Source organism: Pseudophryne corroboree, chromosome 12 (genome assembly GCF_028390025.1).
Source record: "Pseudophryne corroboree isolate aPseCor3 chromosome 12, aPseCor3.hap2, whole genome shotgun sequence".
NCBI lineage: Eukaryota > Metazoa > Chordata > Amphibia > Anura > Myobatrachidae > Pseudophryne > Pseudophryne corroboree.
Window position 1 is genome coordinate 169121263 of NC_086455.1, and position 22161 is coordinate 169143423.

The following is a 22161-nucleotide window of genomic DNA, read 5'->3' on the forward strand; positions in this document are numbered from 1 at the left end:
CAAGCCAGCCGCAGAATGAGCCTGCTGAATCGTGTTACAGATCCAGCGAGCAATAGTTTGCTTTGAAGCAGGCGCCCCAAGCTTGTTGGAAGCATACAGGATAAACAAAGATTCTGTTTTCCTGACCCTAGCCGTTCTGGCTACATAAACCTTCAAAGCCCTGACCACATCTAGTAACTCGGAATCCTCCAAATCACGAGTAGCCACAGGCACCACAATAGGTTGGTTTATATGAAAGGATGAAACAACTTTTGGCAGAAATTGTGGGCGGGTCCGCAATTCTGCTCTATCCGCATGGAAAACCAGATAAGGGCTTTGATGTGACAAAGCCGCCGATTCTGACACACGCCTAGCCGAAGCCAAGGCTAGTAGCATGACCACCTTCCACGTGAGATATTTCAATTCCACCGTCTTGAGTGGTTCAAACTAGTGTGACTTCAGGAAACTCAACACCACGTTAAGATCCCAAGGTGCCACTGGAGGCACAAAAGAGGGTTGAATATGCAGCACTCCCTTTACAAACGTCTGAACTTCAGGCAGAGAAGCCAGTTCTTTTTGAACGAAAATGGATAGGGCCGGAATCTGGACCTTAATGGAACCCAATTTTAGGCCCAAAGTCACTCCCGACTGTAGGAAGTGAAGGAAACGGCCCAGCTGAAATTCCTCCGTAGGGGCATTACTGGCCTCACACCAAGCAACATATTTCCGCCATATACGGTGATAATGTTGAGCCGTCACGTCCTTCCTAGCCTTTATCAGCGTAGGAATGACCTCATCCGGAATGCCTTTTCCTGCTAGGATCCGGCGTTCAACCGCCATGCCGTCAAACGCAGCCGCGGTAAGTCTTGGAACATACAGGGCCCCTGTTGCAACAAGTCCTGTCTTAGAGGCAGAGGCCACGGGTCCTCTGTGAGCATTTCTTGCAGATCTGGATACCAAGTCCTTCTTGGCCAATCCGGAACAATGTGTATTGTTCTCACTCCTCTTTTTCTTATGATTCTCAGCACCTTGGGTATGAGCGGAAGAGGAGGAAATACATAGACCGACTGGAACACCCACGGCGTCACCAGTGCGTCCACAGCTATCGCCTGAGGGTCTCTTGACCTGGCGCAATACTTCTGTAGCTTTTTGTTGAGGCGGGATGCCATCATGTCCACCTGTGGCAGTTCCCACCGACTTGCAACCTGCGCGAAGACTTCTTGATGAAGTCCCCATTCTCCCGGGTGGAGGTCGTGCCTGCTGAGGAAGTCTGCTTCCCAGTTGTCCACTCCCGGAATGAACACTGCTGACAGTGCGCTTACGTGAGGTGAGCACTCTGCAGCCACCACAGGAGCGACACCCTGGCCCTGGGGGATAGGGTGATTAACCGATGCATCTGAAGATGTGATCCGGACCATTTGTCCAGTAGATCCCATGGAAAGGTCCTCGCATGGAACCTGCCTAAGGGAATGGCCTCGTATGATGCCACCATCTTTCCCAGGACTCGCGTGTAGTGATGCACCGACACCTGTTTTGGTTTCAATAGGTTTCTGACCAGTGTCATGAGCTCTTGAGCCCTCTCCATCGGGAGATAAACCCTCTTCTGGTCTGTGTCCAGAATCATGCCCAGGAAGGGCAGACGAGTCGTAGGAATCAACTGCGACTTTGAAATATTTAGAATCCAGCCGTGTTGTCTTAACACTTCCAGAGAGCGTGCTACGCTGATCAGCAACTGCTCTCTGGACCTCGCCTTTATGAGGAGATCGTCCAAGTATGGGATCATTGTGACCCCTTGCTACCGCAGGAGTACCATAATTTCCGCTATTACCTTGGTAAATATTTTCGGTGCCGTGGAGAGACCAAACGGCAACGTCTGGTAATGACAATCCTGTACCACAAATCTGAGGTACGCGTGATGAGGTGGATAAATGGGGACATGAAGGTATGCGTCTATTATGTCCAGAGACACCATAAAATCCCCCCCCTGCCAGGCTTGCGATGAGCGCTCTGAGTGATTCCATCTTGAACTTGAACCTTTTCAGGTATATGTTCAGGGATTTTAAATTCAATATGGGTCTGACCGAACCGTCCGGTTTCGGTACCACAAACATGGTCGAATAATAACCCTTTCCTTGTTGAAGGAGGGGAACCTTGACCACCACCTGTTTAAGATACAATTTGTGAATTGCAGCTAACACTATTTCCCTCTCTAAGGGGGAAGCTGGCAGGACCGATTTGAGGTATCGGTGAGGGGGCATCTCTTCGAATTCCAGCTTGTATCCCTGAGACTCAATATCTATTGCCCAGGGATCCACCTGGGAGTGAACCCACTTGTGGCTGAAATTTCGGAGACGCGGCCACACCGGGCCTAGCTCCGCCTGAGGAGCCCCAGCGCCATGCGGTGGATTTAGTGGAAGCCGGGGAGGACTTCTGTTCCTGGGAACTAGCTGCGTTGTGCAGCTTCCTTCCTCTGCCCCTGGCAAGAAAGGAAGCACCTCGGACTTTCTTGCCTTTTTGTGATCGAAAGGACTGCATTTGGTAATACGGTGCTTTCTTAGGTTGTGAGGAAACATATGGCAAAAAAATTGACTTTCCAGCAGTAGCTGTGGAGACCAGGTCCGAGAGACCCTCCCCAAACAATTCCTCACCCTTGTAAGGTAAAACCTCCATGTGCCTTCTTGAGTCGGCATCACCTGTCCATCACCTGTCCATTGCCGAGTCCACAGGACCCTTCTGGCAGAAATCGACATTGCATTTATTCTAGAGCCCAGTAGGCTAATGTCTCTTTGAGCATCTCTCATATATAGGACAGCGTCTTTTATATGCCCCAGGGTCATTAATATAGTATCCTTGTCTAGGATATCAAGTTCCTCAGATAAGGTATCCGTCCATGCTGCTACAGCACTACACACCCAGGCCGACGCAATTGCCGGCCTTAGCAAGGTACCTGATTGTGTATAAATGGACTTCAGGGTACCCTCTTGCTTTCTATCCGCAGCATCTTTTAGGGTGGCCGTATCCTGTGACGGCAGGGCTACCCTCTTGGATAAGCGTGTTAAAGCTTTGTCCACCCTAGGGGAAAATTCCCAGCGTAACCTGTCCGTTGGCGGAAAAGGATACGCCATAAGCATCCGTTTGGAAATCTGGAGATTGCCAAGCCTTTTCACATAACTCATTTAACTCGTGTGAAGGGGGGAAGGTCACCACCTGCCTTTTTTCCCCATACATATGAACCCTCCTGTCAGGGACTGGGGTTTCCTCTGTGACGTGCAACACATCCTTAATTGCTATAATCATATAACGGATGGATTTAGCCAATTTAGGCTGTAACTTTGCATCATCGTAATCGACACTGGAGTCAGAATCCATGTCGGTATCTGTGTCAACAATTTGGGATAGTGGGCGCTTCTGAGACCCTGACGGCCTCTGCGACATAGGATCAGGCATGGGCTGAGACCCTGACTGTTCTGAGGTTTCAACTTTATCCAACCTTTTATGCAAGGAATTAACATTATCATTTAAAACCTTCCACATATCCATCCAATCAGGTGTCGGCGCCGTCGGCGGAGACACCACATTCATTTGCTCCCGCTCTGTTTCCACATAGCCTTCCTCGTCAAACATGTCGACACAAGTGTACCAACACACCACACACACATGCTCTTTTTGAAGACAGTTCCCCCACAAGGCCCTTTGGAGAGACAGAGAGAGAGTATGCCAGCACACACCCCAGCGCTATATAACCCAGGAATCACACAGTAACTTAGTGTTAACCCAGTAGCCGCTGTTATATTGCTTTTTGCACCAAATTATGTGCCCCCCCTCTCTTTTTACTCTCTTCTACTGTGTATCTGCAGGGGAGAGCCTGGGGAGCTTCCTCTCAGCGGAGCTGTGGAGAAAAAATGGCGCTGGTGAGTGCTGAGGAAGAAGCCCCGCCCCCTCAGCGGCGGGCTTCTGTCCCGCTTTAATATACAATTTTTTGGCGGGGGCTCATACATATATACAGTGCCCAACTGTATATATGCAAACTTTTGCCAAAGAGGTCTCTAATTGCTGCCCAGGGCCCCCCCCCCCCCCTTCCTGCGCCCTGCACCCTTACAGTGACCGGAGTATGTGGGTGTGTGTGGGAACAATGGCGCACAGCTGCAGTGCTGTGCGCTACCTCAGTGAAGACTGGAGTTTTCTGCCGCCGATTTCAAAGTCTTCTTGCCTCTTTCACCCGGCTTCTGTCTTCTGGCTCTGCGAGGGGGAAGGCGGCGCGGCTCTGGGATCGGACGACGAGGGTGAGATCCTGTGTACAATCCCTCTGGAGCTAATGGTGTCCAGTAGCCTAAGAAGCAGGACCTATCTGCAGAGAGTAGGGCTGCTTCTCTCCCCTCAGTCCCACGATGCAGGGAGTCTGTTGCCAGCAGAGCTCCCTGAAAATAAAAAAACTTAACAAAATACTTTCTTACAGCAAGCTCAGGAGAGCTCACTGAGCAGCACCCAGCTCGTCTGGGCACAGATTCAAACTGAGGTCTGGAGGAGGGTCATAGAGGGAGGAGCCAGAGCACACCAGAATCAAAATTCTTTCTTAAAGTGCCCATGTCTCCTGCGGAGCCCGTCTATTCCCCATGGTCCTTACGGAGTCCCCAGCATCCACTAGGACGTTAGAGAAACTGGATTTTCAATCTCAACGCTGTACATTCCATGAGTCTCAATGACATGAAATATCTACCACTGACAATCCCCTACAAGCCCCTCTTCACAGACCTAAACATATTCTTTGGATTGTGGTGTCTAGTAGTGTATTTTATCCCAGCATAAATGAAATTGCTTTCTGTGGATTAGATTAGGGGCTGATTCTGATTTGGGAGCAAAGGGGGGAAAAAAGCAAGTAACTTTGTGCCTGCAACAAACCGGGTTGCAAATACATTATTGTTATTGAATACAGGGTAAATACCGGCTGCTTTTGCATGTAGCCCACAAATGCTGGACAGCTTTATTTTGACACTGCAATTTAGAGCTAGGACACGCCCATCCCACATTATCTCACATTGGGGGTAATTCCAAGTTGATCGCAGCAGGAATTTTGTTAGCAGTTGGGCAAAACCATGTGCACTGCAGGTGGGGAAGATATAACATGTGCAGAGAGAGTTAGATTTGGGTGGGTTATTTTATTTCTGTGCAGGGTAAATACTGGCTGCTTTATTTTTACACTGCAAATTAGATTGCAGATTGAACACACCACACCCAAATCTAACTCTCTCTGCACATGTTACATCTGCCTCCCCTGCAGTGCACATGGTTTTGCCCAACTGCTAACAAAAATCCTGCTGCGATCAACTTGGAATTACCCCCATTATCTTAGTACATAGACCACTTTGCCTTTCTGCTGGGGTAGACGTATGAAGCAGGGAAAAGAACGGAGAAGCAAGCCAGTGGAAACGTTGCCCATGGCAACCAATCAGCTTTGAGGTAACATCAAGTGCACTTTCTAAAATGAAACATAGGTTGGTTGCCATGGGCAACTTCTCCACTGGCTCACTTCTCCACTCTGTGCACTGCTTCATACATCTACTCTGTTTCTGAAGATCCAGAGGTTGGTGCATGAGGTACTGAGGGACTTCCTGTGATCCTACCAAACCCAATTCCTTTCCCATCCCAGTCTCTACTGGTTTATTCTGATTATACCAGTTTTACTGCCAGACGCAATCACAACATTTCTAGAGGGGATTTCCACGCCAATGTTCCCATGACCAGCACATGGTACGGTAAGCCTGGCTACCATTTTAGATTATGGCTATGCTGATCTTCCTCACCATCCCCTTCACATACATAGGCAATGGATGGTCAGACAGGCCACCAGCAGTAGACAGGCCACCAGCTGCGGCATTAGAATAAATTCGCAGTAGGGGCTGTGACACAAGTCACCGCCATTACTGCATTAGCGTCCCGCTCTGAATCAATAAACGCCTGGTACTTTCTCCTGCCATTAATGTGCGGCTCTTGGTTTGTGCCCTCATTTATACCGTTATATTGTGTCCTTGCTGAATTGTGCAGGTTCCATTTCCCTGAGAGAGCAGCTGGGGCATAGAGCGGAAACAAAAACAACACAGAGCCACTTATCCCTGCTATTTAATAACACTGAGCGCTGCGTGTTGTTCCCGGCTTTGCCAGGAATAAGAGCAAAATAATTCCCAGAAATGACTAACAACGTATAGCCTCAAAGCATCATGGGAAGGAATGCAATTTCTTAAAGGGTATTATAACCTTTTTTTTTTTTTATTCCAAAACAAATGATAATTTTCACTTCATTGCTTTCATCAAATGCTTACGTGTACTACACATTTCTCTGTATATCTCCGTGTGTTGTGTAACAGCTGCCATTGTATATTTCTCTAAGGCAAAAGTGAATCTCGGCCACAGAAATATTTTTTAAGCAACACTTTTGATCAAGCATAGCAGTATTCTTGCCGACACTAAGGGGGGGATTCAATTAGCCGTGAATTTACTGTGACTGAACTTTTAGTGGCTATCGCACGAAAAGCGGCTTATTGCGGGTATGCGCGCTTCCCCGATTCGACTTATTCAATTGCAAATGCGCGAAAATGGGATTTGTGTGATAATTCTTGTCGGCAAAACCAGAGAAAAGTCTAGGTGATAATGGGGAAATCTGCCTGTACCACAAAAAAGCCAAACTAATATAGGACAACAGTATAAAAGGCTATTAGTGGTCACAATAAAAAGATTGACCGTTTTTCAATCCCAAATCCCGGGAATGACAGCCGGAGAGAAGACACAAAAAAGGAATTACAAGAAAAACAGCGAGAGAGTCAAGCTGGGTCTACGCTATACGATGTATCGGCCAATCTTGCGATCAGATGGATCACAACAATCATCGTACAGCATGTACTCCCAATTCATTGTCTGATGAATTGTCTGGTCGTATCTTCTAATCGGATGTGCTGCGTGCCAGATGGAACAACGCAACGTATAATGTGGTGCTGTAACATTACCCCAGTAACAATATATTGTGATATATATGGCGCATCATGTAGTGCGTATGCAGGCATGATATTTCAGATCAGGCCGACTCTATGAGACTAACTGTATTCTCAGTAGACAAATACAAAGGAAAAATAAAACAAATACTATTAGAATTTAATCAAAGTGGACAGATTATCTTTATCAATTTATTTGGTTTAGCAAGGATATAATATTTCTCAGACATGGAATATCCACAATTCTTCCAAAATGTAATCTCTTGTTATGCGGGTAAATAGCGTCTCTTTACATTTCTACTACGTCAGAAGAATTATGGTTAATCTGAAAGGTCGACATGGCAATGATAGACACAAAAATTGTCGACACAAGTTTATTTGGTATGTTTCATCATATGTGACCACAATCAATGGAAACATGTTCCCTTTGCGGGCTCGCTTCACTCGCCACACTTCCCTCAGACGGGAGAGTCTCAATTTCAGGAGGCAGAACCACCATCCCAGCAGTCGGCACCTTGGTGCCAGGAGCGTCGGGAATGTAAGTATCTTATTAAGGGCAGAAAGGGGATGACAGCCGGGGGCAGCCTAGTGCTTTGGTTGTTTCAATTTGAAATGAGGCAATAGGACAGCCCCTGGCTACAGGTACAATGCAGCAGCCTGGCTCTGAATTCCTGTACCTGTTTTGTAAAAGCAGACGCTCAGAGAAAGGAATTCCCCTGGTTATAGTGTTTGCTATAGCAGCACTCCTTTGTCTGCTCACAAAGCACCATTTATCACCTGTATGTACAGATACTCCTTATGCTTAATGAATAGTGTTACGTCCACGTGGGCATTACGTTTATAAATTACGTTTTTAAAGTTTCCTTCTCACGGTCTAATCTTTTTTGCTTTTTAAATTGTTGTTCCAAGCTTCTTCTTTTTTAACATGCTTTCTGGGAAAATCCAGGCTTCAGACTAAAGAAACAGACCCTGGTGCTGATTGTGTACATTTTCGGTGTTTATTACAGCATAGCTGCATTTCCGACCTCACAGAGGGGTATCCAAATAAGGGGTCTATTTATTTATTTATTACCAGTTAGTTATATAGTGCACACATATACCGCAGCGCTTTACAGAGAATATTTGCCCAGTCACATCAGTCCCTGCCCCAGTGGAGCTTACACTCTATATTCCCTAGCACATTTATACGCAGACACATACACGCTATGGTTAATCTTGTCAGAAGCCAAGTAACCTACCAGTATATTTTGGGATTGTGGGAGGAAACAGGCGTACCCAGAGGAAACCCACACAAGTACGGGGAGAATATACAAACTCCACACAGTTAGGGCCATGGTGGGAATTGAACCCATGACCTCAGTGCTGTGAGGCAGTGACGCTAACCATTACAGGCCGATTGTAGGGTCTATTTTACATATGGTACTGACTGGTAGTATACATGCTATATGGTTTTTAGTGATGTTTATGGCAAGCTCCACTAGAGCCTGCTAATATTGTCCAGAGGAGATTTTGCCTCACGTCTTACACCTCCTGAGGCTTGGTTGTTTTCCCAGTAACGTTATTTATCATCACTAGGAGAACTCATTACTTCTGCACATGTGTAAAATATGACATGCTGGAAATTAAACATAAACAATAGATATCAGGGACGATCGGCTTTACGTGATGAGGTGACTCAGAATACATTAATACTGAACACTAGCAGCTGCGAATAAGCCGGTGTTTGCAGTGAGGTGTGTTGTTTATGTATCACACAATAAAGTGGCTGACGATTATTTAACTGGACACTATGTTCTGTTGTACAAGAGAAACTGACGTCGTCGTCGGGGATTCCCAGTCTTGTGTTTTGTGAAAATTCTAACAGCATTCACACCTCCAAAATCTCATTCTGATTGATTACAGTGGTTTGTGCTTGCCACCTGTTCGCCTGCTCAAGTTGTATTTTCAGGACACTGTGACCCATGGCCGGATTGAGGGAGGGGCGACAGGGGCGGTCGTCCTGAGGCCCCCACACATTAGGGGACCCCCACACAGCAGTTTTTAACTGCAGTTTTACTCCTTCTGTGGCTGTGATGTACTGCTGCTGAGGAGGTCATCAGAGTTCAGCGAGTCTCCTGGGTTGGTAAGGGGAAATCCCGGGAGACAATGGGCGGGTATGCAGCTGCACGTAGTGCTCCACCTCGATTGGTGCTCCATGGATGGTTTGTGTGCCACTGCTACTCTGGTGGGGAGTCTGTGTGCGGATTCTACTCCAGGGTGGGGTGGGGGGTCTGTCTGTGAGCGGCCACTACTCCAGGGTGTGGAGGGGGGGGGGGGAAGGGTCGCGGTGGTGGTGGCGGAGTGAGCAATTTTCCTGGGTGGCCCCCACAACTTCGTTGCCCCTGGCCCCTACCAGCCTTAACCGGCCCTGCTGGGACCTGATCATCCTGCAGTAATATAAGGTGGAGGGATCAAACTCGCAAGAACCTTCAAAATTCTTGTTTGATATTTCACTGCTCCCAGAATAATATAATTAATAGAAATCCATAGATACGGGAGAAAGATATAACATTTGTTGCTGGGGCACACACTTAACCTGCTATACATGCGATAAGTCGTGAGATGTATTGCATGCAATATGTGGCGCATGATAAATCCCACCTGTATGGTTTATGCCATGGGTCTTCAACCTGCGACCCTCCAGCTGCTGTGGAACTACACATCCCAGCATGCCCTGCCAGTTTTGCTATTAAGGCATGCTAAAACTGAGGCAGGACATGCTGGATGTGTAGTTCTACAGCAGCTGGAGGGCCACAGATTGAAGACCCATGGTTATGCAATGACCTGTACTGTGCCTATCCATGATCACTTTTTTACTGGCATATTTCATCAACCTTTCTAAGTAAGTCTTATGTATCCTCATCTTCTTATACAAGTGTCAGCGTTGTCTCTGTGCAATGTGTAAGCCTGCACCTCTTTAGACTTGTCAGCCAGCCCACTGCAGCATTACATGCACCACTCATCCTCAACCATGCATCTGCAATGATATGTATCATCGAATACTATATCACTGGTTCCAGCGGCGGCTCCTACCTCTTTGGATGAGAGGTGAGCCCCGGCAACCCGGGTCCCCGACACCTGCGCAATGGAGCTGGCAGATGCCGTTACTGGTGCATGCACAAAACATGGCTTCTATGGATTGCATCGGCAGCAGCCAATAGCAGCCGACTAGGACTCCCCGAAAAGCAGGGACTGGCTTCCCACAGAAAGCATGCTCTCTGCTAAGTGCAGCCCGGTCTGGCAGTCCCAGAGGAAGGACACACCTCCCCTCGTGGCTGCCTGTTATCAGAGCCGTAACTATGTGTGTGCCAGGTGTGCCTGGCACACAGCGCGGTCGCCCTGAGGGCGCGACGGCCAGCATTCTATGTCAAATTGACTTATTACAAGCCGCCTGTGTTGTGTGCGCCGCTGGAGGAGAAGAAGAGAGGAGCAGCGTCAGGGGAGGACCCAGAGGAGGAGGAGGGAGGGGGACTGGAGCCGCAGCAGCGCTATGTAATTGGTAGCGGCGCCACTGCAGCAGTCCCTCTCCTTCCGCATTGGCTGGGCAGCGCTGCTGTGAATGCTGGGATGCGCTTCCCTCATCCCAACATTCACAGCGGTGGCGGCAGCCAATGCGGAAGCAGAGGGACAGCTGCAGCAGCGCCTCTACCAATTACATAGCGCTGCTGCGGCTCCAGTCCCCCTCCCTCCTCCTCCTTCTCCCCTGCCCGGGATCTGCCAGCACCGAGAAGCCTGACTGCCTGAGCCAGCGGGGAGAGATGGTAAGTATCTATCTATCTATCTATCTATCTATCTATCTATCTATCTATCTATCTATCTATCTATCTATCTATCTATTCTGTCTGCCGTAATGTGTAAAAAGGGGACGCTGTCTGCCGTAATGTGTAAAAAGGGGACGCTGTCTGCCGTAATGTGTAAAAAGGGGACGCTGTCTGCCGTAATGTGTAAAAATTGGGGACACTGTCTGCCGTAATGTGTAAAAATTGGGGACGCTGTCTGCCATAATTTGTAAAAAGGGGGATGCTCTCGTAGTATGAATTGGTATTATATTGTGTCCACAACCCTTCCCCATGAAGCCACGCCCCTAAAATTTTTGCGCTCGCCTATGGCGCGCACTGCCCATATTTTACATAAGGGGGGCGCCAATGCCATTTCTTGCACACAGCGCTAAAATGCTAGAAGTAGGGATGGTCAGGGTAAGGGGTAAGGTTAATGAATTTAATTCAAATTTTGATATTATGGTGGTTGGGATGCTGCTGTAGGTATTCTGACCGGTGGCATCCCATGCCCAACTCCAATTAAATATGCCCACCACACCCCATATACAGTATTATAGAGTATATAACGAATAGACGGCACTCAAGGACTTTCAAAGTGAAAGTATATTGTGAACAAAGTCACAAAAACTTCAAATGTCTTTGAGTGTTGTCCCTTTTCTCTGTATATGTATAATGATGCAATTCACCCCAGCCCACTTAGTGGCCACCTGCATCTCCCCTCCGAGAACTGTTGGTGGTATTGGTGGGGGTCTACAGGTTAGGGGGCGCTAGGCTGAAGATTTGCCTAGGGTGCAGCGAGACCTTGCACCGGCCCTGGGTAGCACTTCCAATGGGAAGTCTTTGCCACTCACTGTAAAGCCAGTGCAGTCACGGACTATGTAAAATCCACCACTGATTGGTTCAATTCTGCGGAGGTCCTGAGCCACCGCTGCCGGACATGTGACACCATGTAGATTGCTTGGAATCCATGCATAAGTGACAGGACACCGGAACTGCGATAACTCTGTCTTTATTGCATGCTAACATAGGGTACATACACAACTACAGGAAGTACATTCACTTACTTAATGGAAGAAACCTGCCTCCTTCCCCCACTACACAAAGGGGCCTATTTACTAAGCCTTGGATGGAGATAAAGTAAAAGCCAATCAGCTCCTAACTGCCATGCCACAGGCTGTGTTTGAAAAATGACAGTTAGGAGCTGATTGGCTGGTTCTTTATCCCTGTTGACTTTATTTCCATCATAGGCTTAGTAAATAGACCCCAAAGTGACAATACTGGCACTTCTGTGCCCCTGGGTGAGAAAAGCTAAATTATAAGGCAATACATGTACACTATAATACTGCAGCTGGTGTGTGGCACGTGGCCTGACATCACAGCATGTGGTACAATGGCCACAATATAAAAAAAAAAAATAGGATTTTAATTACCTACCGGTAAATCCTTTTCTCGTAGTCCGTAGGGGATACTGGGAATCCATTTAGTACCATGGGGTATAGACGGGTCCACTAGGAGCCATGGGCACTATAGAAGTTTGTTTAGGTGTGCTGGCTCCTCCCGCTATGTCCCTCCTACGAGACTCAGTCTAGGTCTAGGAAACTGTGCCCGAGGAGACGGACATACTTTGAGAGAAGGATATAGAAAAGAAAAGTGGTGAGATTTCGAACCAGCACGACCATAATAAGAGGAAAGCCATGCCAACCAAACATGTAAAAAGGAACAGCAGCAGCTGAACCAAACAAGAATACTTAACCAAGTAACAGTGCAGGAAGAACGAAGCACCGGGCGGGCGTCCAGTATCCCCTACGGACTACGAGAAAAGGATTTACCGGTAGGTAATTAAAATCCTATGTTCTCTTATGTCCTAGGAGATACTGGGAATCCATTTAGTACTATGGGGAAGAACCAAAGCTCCCGAACCGAGTGGGAGAGTGCTGAGGTTCCTGCAGAACTGATTGACCAAACTGAAGGTCCTCAGAGGCCAAGGTATCGAACTTGTAAAACTTAGCAAATGTGTTCGAACCTGACCAAGTAGCTGCTCGGCAGAGCTGTAAAGCCGAGACACCCCGGGCAGCCGCCCAAGTAGAACCCACCAACCTAGTAGAGTGGGCCTGTACAGATTGTGGAACCGGAAAACCTGCCATGGAATAAGCATGCGGGATAGTGAGCCTGATCCAACATGCAATTGTCTGCTTTGAAGCAGAACACCCAATTTTATTGGGATCATAGAGAACAAACAGCGAATCCGATTTCCTGTGACGAGCTGTTCTCATTACATACACCTTCAAAGCCCTCACAACATCCAAAGACTTTGAAGTAGCAGAGGTGTCCGTAACAACCGGAACCACAATAGGTTGGTTTATGTGAAACGCAGACACCACCTTAGGAAGAAATTGCTGATGAGTCCTGAGTTCAGCTCTGTCCTCATGGAAAATTAGGTAGGGGCTCTTGTAAGACAACACACCCAACTCCGACACACGTCTTGCTGAAGCCAAGGCCAACAGTGTGACGGTCTTCCACATAAGGTACTTTACGTCTACCTCCTGTAACGGTTCAAACCAGTCTGATTGGAGGAACTGCAGCACCAAATTGAGATCCCAAGGTGCCGTGGGAGGCACAAAGGGAGGTTGGATGTGCAGAACACCTTTCAAGAATGTCTGGACCTCAGGGAGAGAAGCCAATTGTTTCTGAAAGAAAATAGACATGGCCAAAATCTGGACTTTTATGGAGCCTAGACATAGGCCCACATCCACTCCAGACTGCAGAAATAACAGGAAACGTCCCAGATGAAGTCCCACCGCAGAATATTGTCTGCTCTCACACCAAGAGACATATTTCCTCCAGATACGGTGGTAATGTTTAGATGTTACCCCCTTCCTGGCTTGGATCATAGTCAGGATGACCTTGTCAGGAATCCCTCTCCTGGCTAGAATCAGCCGTTCAACTTCCATGCCATTAAACGTAGCCGTCGTAAGTCTTGATAGACGAATGGGCTCTGTTGCAGAAGATCCTTGTGAAGAGGTAGAGCCACGGACCTTCAAGCAGCATCTCAAGAAGATCCGCATACCAGGCCCTTCATGGCGAGTCCGGAGCAATGAGGATTGCTTGAACCTTTTCCCTTTTTATTCTTTTTAGAATTCTTGGGATCAGAGGAAGTGAAGGAAACATGTACACCAGCTGGTAGGCCCACGGAGTTGTCAGAGTGTCTACCGCCGCTGCTTGTGGGTCCCTCGACCTGGAACAATACCGCTTGAGCTTCTTGTTGAGTTGAGAGGCCATCATGTCGATTCGTGGATATCCCCACCGACGTGTCAACCCCTGGAACACCTCTGGGTGAAGACCCCATTCCCCCAGGTGCAGGTCGTGTCTGCTGAGGTTCTGTACTCCCGAGATAGAGACCGCCGACAACGCCATGGCGTGCTTTTCCGCCCAGAGGAGAATTATTGACACCTCTGACATTGCGGCTCTGCTTTTCGTTCTGCCCTATCTGTTTATGTACGTCAATGCTGTCACATTGTCCGACGGGACCTGAATAGCCTGATTCTAAAGAAGAAATGTGGCCTGCTGAAGGGCGTTGTAGATCAAGGATGTTTATTGGAAGGATGACTTCCTGACTTGACCATCTTCCCTGAAACTGCACCCCCTGGGTGACTTCGCCCCAACCTCTGAGGCTTGCGTCTGTGGTTAGCAGATTCCAATTCTGAATCCCAAACCGCCGACCCTTAACTAGGTGAGAGGTTTGTAACCACCACAGGAGGGAGATCCTGGCTTTTGGAGACAGACGAATCCTCTGGTGCATGTGAAGATGCGATCCGGACCATCTGTCCAACAGATCCAGCTGGAAGGGCCTCGCATGAAACCTTCCGTACTGAATCACCTCATAAGAGGCCACCATTTTCCCCAGAAGGCGTATGCAGAGATGCACTGAGGTCCGGGTTGGTTTCAGGACAGCCCGAATCATCAACTGAATTACCATTGCCTTTTCCAAGGCAAGGAATGCTTTCTGAGACTCTGTGTCCAGTATCATTCCCAGGAAAGGAAGCCTCTGTGTTGGTTCTAGGTGAGATTTTAGTAGGTTCAGAATCCACCCGTGATCCAGGAGTAGTCTGGTTGAAAGACCAATGTTGTCCAACAACCGCTCCCTGGACGGTGCCTTTATCAGAAGATCACCCGGGTACGGAATTATGTTCACTCCTTGTTTGTGGAGTAGTAACATCATCTCTGCCATCACTTTGGTGAACACCCTCGGTGTCGTGGAGAGACCAAATGGCAGGGCCTGGAACTGATAGTGACAGTCCTGCAGTGCAAACCATAGATAAGCCTGATGAGGTGGCCAGATCGGAATATGAAGGTACGCATCCTTGATATCCAGAGACACTAGGAATTCACCCTCCTCCAGACCTGAGATCACCGCTCTCAGAGACTCCATCTTGAATTTGAACACTCGTAAGTACGGGTTCAGTGATTTGAGGTTCAGAATCGGTCTTACCGAACCGTCCGGCTTCGGTGCTACAAACAAGCTGGAATAGTAACCCTTGTGTTGTAGAAGAGGTGGAACTGGAACAATGACCTGGGTCTGTAAGTTTTTGAATGACATCCTGTAAGGTTATTCTTGCCTCTTGTGAAACTGGTAAGCCTGATTTGAAGAATCTGTGAGGTGGGAGCTCCTGGAACTCCAGTCTGCAGCCCTGAGATATAAGGTCTATGAACCAGGGATCCTGGCACAATTTTGTCCAGATGTGACTGAAGAATTTTAGCCGGTGTCCCACTCGACAGTCTTCCAGGCATTGTGGTCCACCGTCATGCTGAAGGTTTTGAGGAAGCAGAGCCTGAACTCTGTTCCTGTGAACTGGCAGTAGCTGGTTTCCGTGGTTTACCTCTAGCACCTCTGGCGGCGGCAGAGGAACCTCTGGCCTTGCCCCTAAACTTGGCCATCCGAAAGGACTGTAAGTTTGATCCTGAATAGGCCTTCCTAGCTGGGGGAGCTGCAGAAGGTAAATATGTGGACTTACCCGCAGTAGCCTTGGAGATCCATTTGTCTAGTTAATCTCCAAATAAGGCCTCGCCTGTGAAAGGTAGGCCTTCCACACCTTTCCTGGAGTCCGCATCCGTAGTCCACTGGCATAGCCATAAACCACTGCGTGCAGAGACTGCCATAGCTGTAGTGCATGCATTAAGCAAGCCTATCTCTTGTATGGCTTCCACCATAAAGTTCGCAGAGTCTTGTATATGTTACAGGTGCGAAATAATCTCCCCTTGAGGCAAGGTATCCAACCCCTCAATTAGGTTACCTGACCATTTAGCAATGGCTCGCGTAATACACCCACATGTTATAGTGGGTCTATGGGCCACCCCCCGCAGCTGTATACAAAGATTTGAGCATATTCTCAATTTTGCGATCAGAATCGTCTTTTAGGGAGGCTGCACCCGGGACAGGCAAAACATTCTTTTGTGAGAGCCTGTAGACCGATGCGTCCACTACTGGTGGATTTTCCCATTTTTTCCTATCCTCAGGAGGAAAAGGAAAAGATGATAAAAACCGTTTAGGGATTTCAAATTTCTTATCTGGAATAACACATGGTTCTTCAAACAGGGTATTTAGTTCCTTTGACACCGGAAAAGTGGCTGAGGATTTATTTTTTTATATTAAAATAAGATTCCTCACTTTCCTCTGTCACCTTATCAGGGATATTCAAAACTTCTCTGATAGCTTCTATGAGAGCCTCTATTCCCTGCGACAGAGTACCCTCCCCCACCTCTGAGTCCACCTCACCCTCCTCCATTTCTGACCCCTCATCATCAGAGTCAGACTGCAGGATATGTGCCAAAGCGAGTTTTTACGGATAAATGGCAGGGGATTGAGACGCTGGTTTGAGTCCTTTTTCATAAACTCAGTTACAGACTGTCTTAAGTATTGCGTCTCTTTCTCATTCCGAGATAACTTAGTAAATATTTAGGAAATTATTCCCCTAATGGAGTCCAGCCATGCTAATTCTGTCCCACTAGCCTGGGAAGGGATACTATACCGAGTACACACTAGTGAACCCCCTGGAGAAGAGGAACACTGTGTCTTACATGAAACACATTCTTTGCCTGACATACTGTAACAGTGACAGCACACACACACACACACACACACACACACACACACACACACACACACAAAAAGGTTAAATGCACAATTAACCCACAAAGAGCCCTTCCAGGGAGACACAGAGAGAGTATGGCATCAGCACACGGCGCCCTTATCGCTAAAGCCAGGCTTAGCTGGGTCGCAGACCAAGTACCTAGATTAGGGATTTAGTACACTAATAATCGCTCCCCCCGCTATGACCCCCTGGTACCGCTGAGGTAATTTGGAGTCTCCCCGGAGGAGCTGCGCGTGCCTGTCAGTCAGTGTCAGCTGCAGTAGGGAAAATTGCGCTTGTGAGCTGCTGGATCTGCTCATAGTGAAGCCGCGCCCCTTCAATGGCGCGCGGTCTTCCCGCTCTTCTTTATGCTGGCTATATGTGTCTATGTGCATAAAATGGAGACAGATTGTTTTTCTGGTTTTGTTGCCAGTCTGGGTACTGTGTCCGCTGTTATGTACACAGTCGGGAGACGCAGTCCGCCCCGTTTAGAAGCTGTGCATCTCCGTACCCTCATGCCGCCATAATGGCTGGCGACCCACTAACCAACACGCCGGCTTAGTACTCACCATTCTTCATTCTTCTGGCTCTGTTAGGGATGGTGGCGTGCTGCCAGAATGTACGCTCACCGTGGTGGGGCTTGCAAATAGTTCCCACAGGAGCTAGCGTCCTGTCAGCGGGGAACGGGACCATTAACCCTGAGAGAGATTGGGCCGTTCCCTCCCTAAGTCCCACGAAGCAGGCAGGCTGGTGCCATCCAGTCCTTCCTGAAAATAACAAACGTAGAAAATAAAGGCAGAAAACTCTTCAGGAGCTTCCAGAGATGTGACCGGCTCCTCCGGGCACATTTTTCTAAATTAGTCTGGTAGGAGGGGCATAGAGGGAGGAGCCAGCACACACTATGAATTTCTTAAAGTGCCCAAGGCTCCTAGTGGACCCGTCTATATCCCATGGTACTAAATGGATTCCCAGTATCCCCTAGGACGTAAGAGAAATATAAAGGTCACAATTGATTGTCTCATTATCGGCATACTGATAAATGGAGTCAGCAGAGGACCACTATCAGACCACAAGCCGTATGCTACTTCCCATCTACAAGCATCACTGTGCCTGTTGTTGCCTATTAATAAGCACCTATCACTTACACACAGCAGAGGTGACTGCCTTGTGGCAAATAATTCAAAAAGTGACAACACTGAGAATGCAGCACACAATGCCTAAATGATGTCACTGGTCCCTAATGAATGGATAGGCTGCATTCTTAGTGATGTCACTGGCTCCTACCTAGGGCTGGACCGGCCCACAGGAGCACAGGGGAAATTCCTGTGAGGCCTCACTGCCTGAGGGCCACACCCCGCCTTAGTGGTCAGTAACTTGGTGGAGCAGGATCATCGATGAATGGGTGCTTGGTTTGTTCCTATGGAAACTACACCAAGATAAGGAAAGTGTGTAGACCTGATACACCCATCCCCTCCTACATAAAGTGACCCTGTTCTTTTCATGTCCTCTCTAATAGTTGGTCAAGTCTGGCATTACTCCTAGTGACTGGTTAGTTTCTCAGTAATGTCATTTGTTCCTAGTGACTGGATAGGCTGCATTCTCAGTGATGTCACTGGTTCTTAGTGACTGGATAGGCTGCATTCTCAGTGATGTCACTGGTTCTTAGTGACTGGATAGGCTGCACTTTCAGTGATATAATTTGTTTCTAGTGACTGGATAGGCTGCATTATCAGTGATGTCATTTTTTCCTAGTGAATGCAGAGGTGGATTTAGGGGTCAGGGTACCCCTAGACACTAGTAATGCTCCTCACATGCCTAATGGGAAATTCACAACTGAGTGAATGGATAGGCTGCACTCTCTGTGATGTCACTGGCTCTTAGTAACTGGATAGGCTGCACTCTTAGTGATGTCACTGGTTCCTAGTGAATGGATAGGCTGCATTCTCAGTGATGTCACTGGTTCCTAGTAAATGGATAGGCTGTACTCTCAGTGATGTCACTGGTTCCTAGAGACTGGATAGGCTGCATTCTCAGTGATGTCACTGGTTCCTAGAGACTGGATAGGCTGCATTCTCAGTAATGTCACTGATTTCTGGTGAATGGATATTTTATCTTTTGGTTAGGTTTATTGAATGTTCTACATACATAGCAAATACAACAGTTTATGCAATGGCATTATAATCCACCAAATGTGATGCTGTTAAAGGTTTATTTATTCCAGCATTAAAGTCACTTTATTTTGTATGAGAGAGAGTACTCTTAAAATACAATAATCTCTCTTTCTCTCTCTCTCTTCTTTTTTAATTTTTTTTAACACATTGACAAAATATTCTAGTATTGGTTGCCAGAAACATCACATTTGTATTTATAGAGAGAAAATGCGATACATGAATGGGAAGTCATAAATATTATGAATTCCGATAAAGCAATTATAAATATTACAGTATGCTCTGATTTTCTCTGACACTCCAAAAACATATGGGTAGACTAATTGGATTCTGACAAAAAAATTATCCCTTCCGGTGCATGTGTTCATGTGATAGGGAATAAAAATCGTACCCTTCCCTGGTGCAAGGTGTGATGTAAATGGGCAAACTTTATCTGTAAACAGCTGTGCACTATATATATATATATATATATATATATATATAATATGTATAGACAAAAAATACAACTCGGAGGGCGCTATAACATCAGATAACGATTGTCCATATGAAAGTCCATATTATTTTATGGTTTCAGATGTCTGAATACTTTCAGCCATATTTTAATTGGACTTGATTGAAATCCCAGCCTGGAATGAATGTTTGTGATCCAATGCGTGATTGTACTCAGCCAGGTATTTCACCTGCAAGATACCCTCTCACCAAAACAATGCAGACACGCAAAATAAGCTTTGATTAGTAAAATTCCGATGTTTATTTGTAACATCCAACATAAAATATATAATGTATATTAGTCTCTACATTATACAAGGTGTATTATAGGAACAACCAGGATACATCAAGACAGTTGTAAACATGAGTGCCACCAGCCACCCCAGGAAATTGAGCTTGCAGGTGACATACCTGGCTGAGTACAATCAAGCATCGGATCACAAGGAGAACGAAATGACAGGCATAGGAATGGAGAGAGTTAAACCTCCTGTGATGGGTGTGGACATAAGGGGTTATGAAAAGTACAGCCAATGGTAGATAGGGGAGGGATCAGCATATATAGGGTGGTATAGGTCATCTAGGGGTCTCTCTCTGCTAGTTTGCCTTCCCGCCCTCCCGCCCCATTAGGTAGATGTTTTGGCGCGGAGTGTCTTGGCTTTGGGTTGTTAGTTGTGGTTTATCGTTGGCTATTTGTTGGCGGAAAAGAACGGCAGGTTGTAGTTTGACTTGTTAGTCACAGTTTTTACAGTATTGGTGTGGTTTAGGTGCACTCACCTCCATTGACTTTTAAGGCCGCTAGATCACCCATCAGGGGGCAGCGTCATCACCCATCCGGGTGGGCAGTCAGCGTGGAGGTCTGAGTCGGGCACCTATTACCTATGTATGGTTTGTGGTAGATTAGGATTGTTTGGGTTTTTAATGTTCTGAGGTTATCTTCAGTGGGTTATAGCCGTTCTTTTTTCTGCCACCATATGTCGGTTGAATCGGCATGTTAACTTAATATTTACTTTACAGGTTTTTTCTAATGGTTAGGGTACAATAAATAGCTAACAATTTTCTGCCAAATTCAAGTCTCCGTGTCATTATTTCTTGGTATTAAGGGTATAGAATGTTTTACTTTTAGAATGGAGGTCCACACATTATCATTAGGAGGTTTAGCATTCATTCCAGGCTGGGATTTTAATCAAGTCCAATTAAAATACGGCTGAAAGTATTCAGACATCTGAAACCATAAAATTATATGGACTTTCATATGGACAATTGATATCCGATGTTATAGCGCCCTCCGGATTGTATTTTTTTTCCACATTGCTTCTGTTCCCACTAACAGGGGTTCTACTGTGAGGTGCTGCTTTTTGAAGCGCGTGATAAGGGTCATTATCTATCTATCTATCTATCTATCTATCTATCTATCTATCTATCTATCTATCTATCTATCTATCTATCTATCTATCTATCCAGAGAAGCCTTGCCAAGATCTGAAGGCTTAACCATATTTTTGCAAATAAATGTAACTATGATCTCTGAATTTTCAATCCTATAGCGTTCAAGTCATATTGCTGATATTTCTCGGTGTGCTGGAGAATTACTTTGAACATATATAGGTGCCAGCTACAGAGATGATCAGTAGAAGCATATGACTGCCACTTGTCCTTACAAGACCTGCTGTACCATATACTGCTACATTTATGCTACATATTACAGCCCAGCATCCAGAGGCGTCTGTGCAGAATTATCCAGCCTCATATATCCTCTGGACTCCACCACTGTCTGTAGTAATGGAGGGGGGGACCTGTGACTGTATAATGCTGTACATTCTCTGAGCAGATGCATTACCCCTCTGCACTGGAGGCAGCCAGCCCCAGCACACAGCAGCAGTGTATGGGAGCTCTGCTGTAGCTGAGCAGGACTTTGGTGCAGCTGCTCCTCCACTGACCTCACCACTGCAGAGAGACCATGGTACCTTCTTCAGAGCAAGTAGTCTATCCCTGCTGCCCACTTAGCCCCCCAAACCCACTCAATCACCTGCTCTACATATGCCTCTGCCAAGAAGATAGTAAACACTGTTGCCTTCAAACATATATTTAATTCTATTTATATTTGATTTGATTTGTTACAATGGAGCCTAGACCTCTGGTGCTAAGTGCCGTCACTGAATTTAGCAAAGTCAGGAAAAGGTAAGTCTGCACCCTCCTCTGTCTTGTGTGTGCAATAGTGACACCTCTGCTGACCTTACTGCTGTGTATGACAGTCTGTGCATGCTTTCAGGAGGGCTGCTGGGTTTGGGGATGGGGGGGGGAGGGGGGGGGAGATCTGGGGTGGGGAGGGGGGGGGGGGGGCCAGGTCACTTCTTAAATATAAACTGCTTTTGCATGGTTCTCCCATTGCATACTGCAGGCTGCTTGGAAATCACACTGCATCGGTGATGCACTCTTTCCGTTTTGCTGCAGTTGGCAGTGCCCATATTGGCACCGCTGTATGCAGGGGGATGTGGCATGAGGGTAATTGTTAATGGCACCTACAACAGCGATGGTTAATATAGTTTGTCAGTGTGGTTTGACACCTCTGTGTCATGCTAGGGGGGGTCATTACTCTG

The 22161-nt window shown here is 47.0% G+C and overlaps 1 protein-coding gene across 1 annotated transcript in view; it reads left to right on the plus strand.

The window, feature by feature from the left end:
• Positions 1 to 21486: 21486 nt before the first annotated feature.
• TRAF3 (TNF receptor associated factor 3) overlaps positions 21487 to 22161 on the plus strand; it is a 146608-nt gene continuing 145933 nt past the window's right edge. Inside the window, exon 1 of the mRNA XM_063948484.1 lies at positions 21487 to 21742. The gene's annotated coding sequence lies outside the window, so the exon portion shown is untranslated. The remainder of the gene's footprint in view (positions 21743 to 22161) is intronic.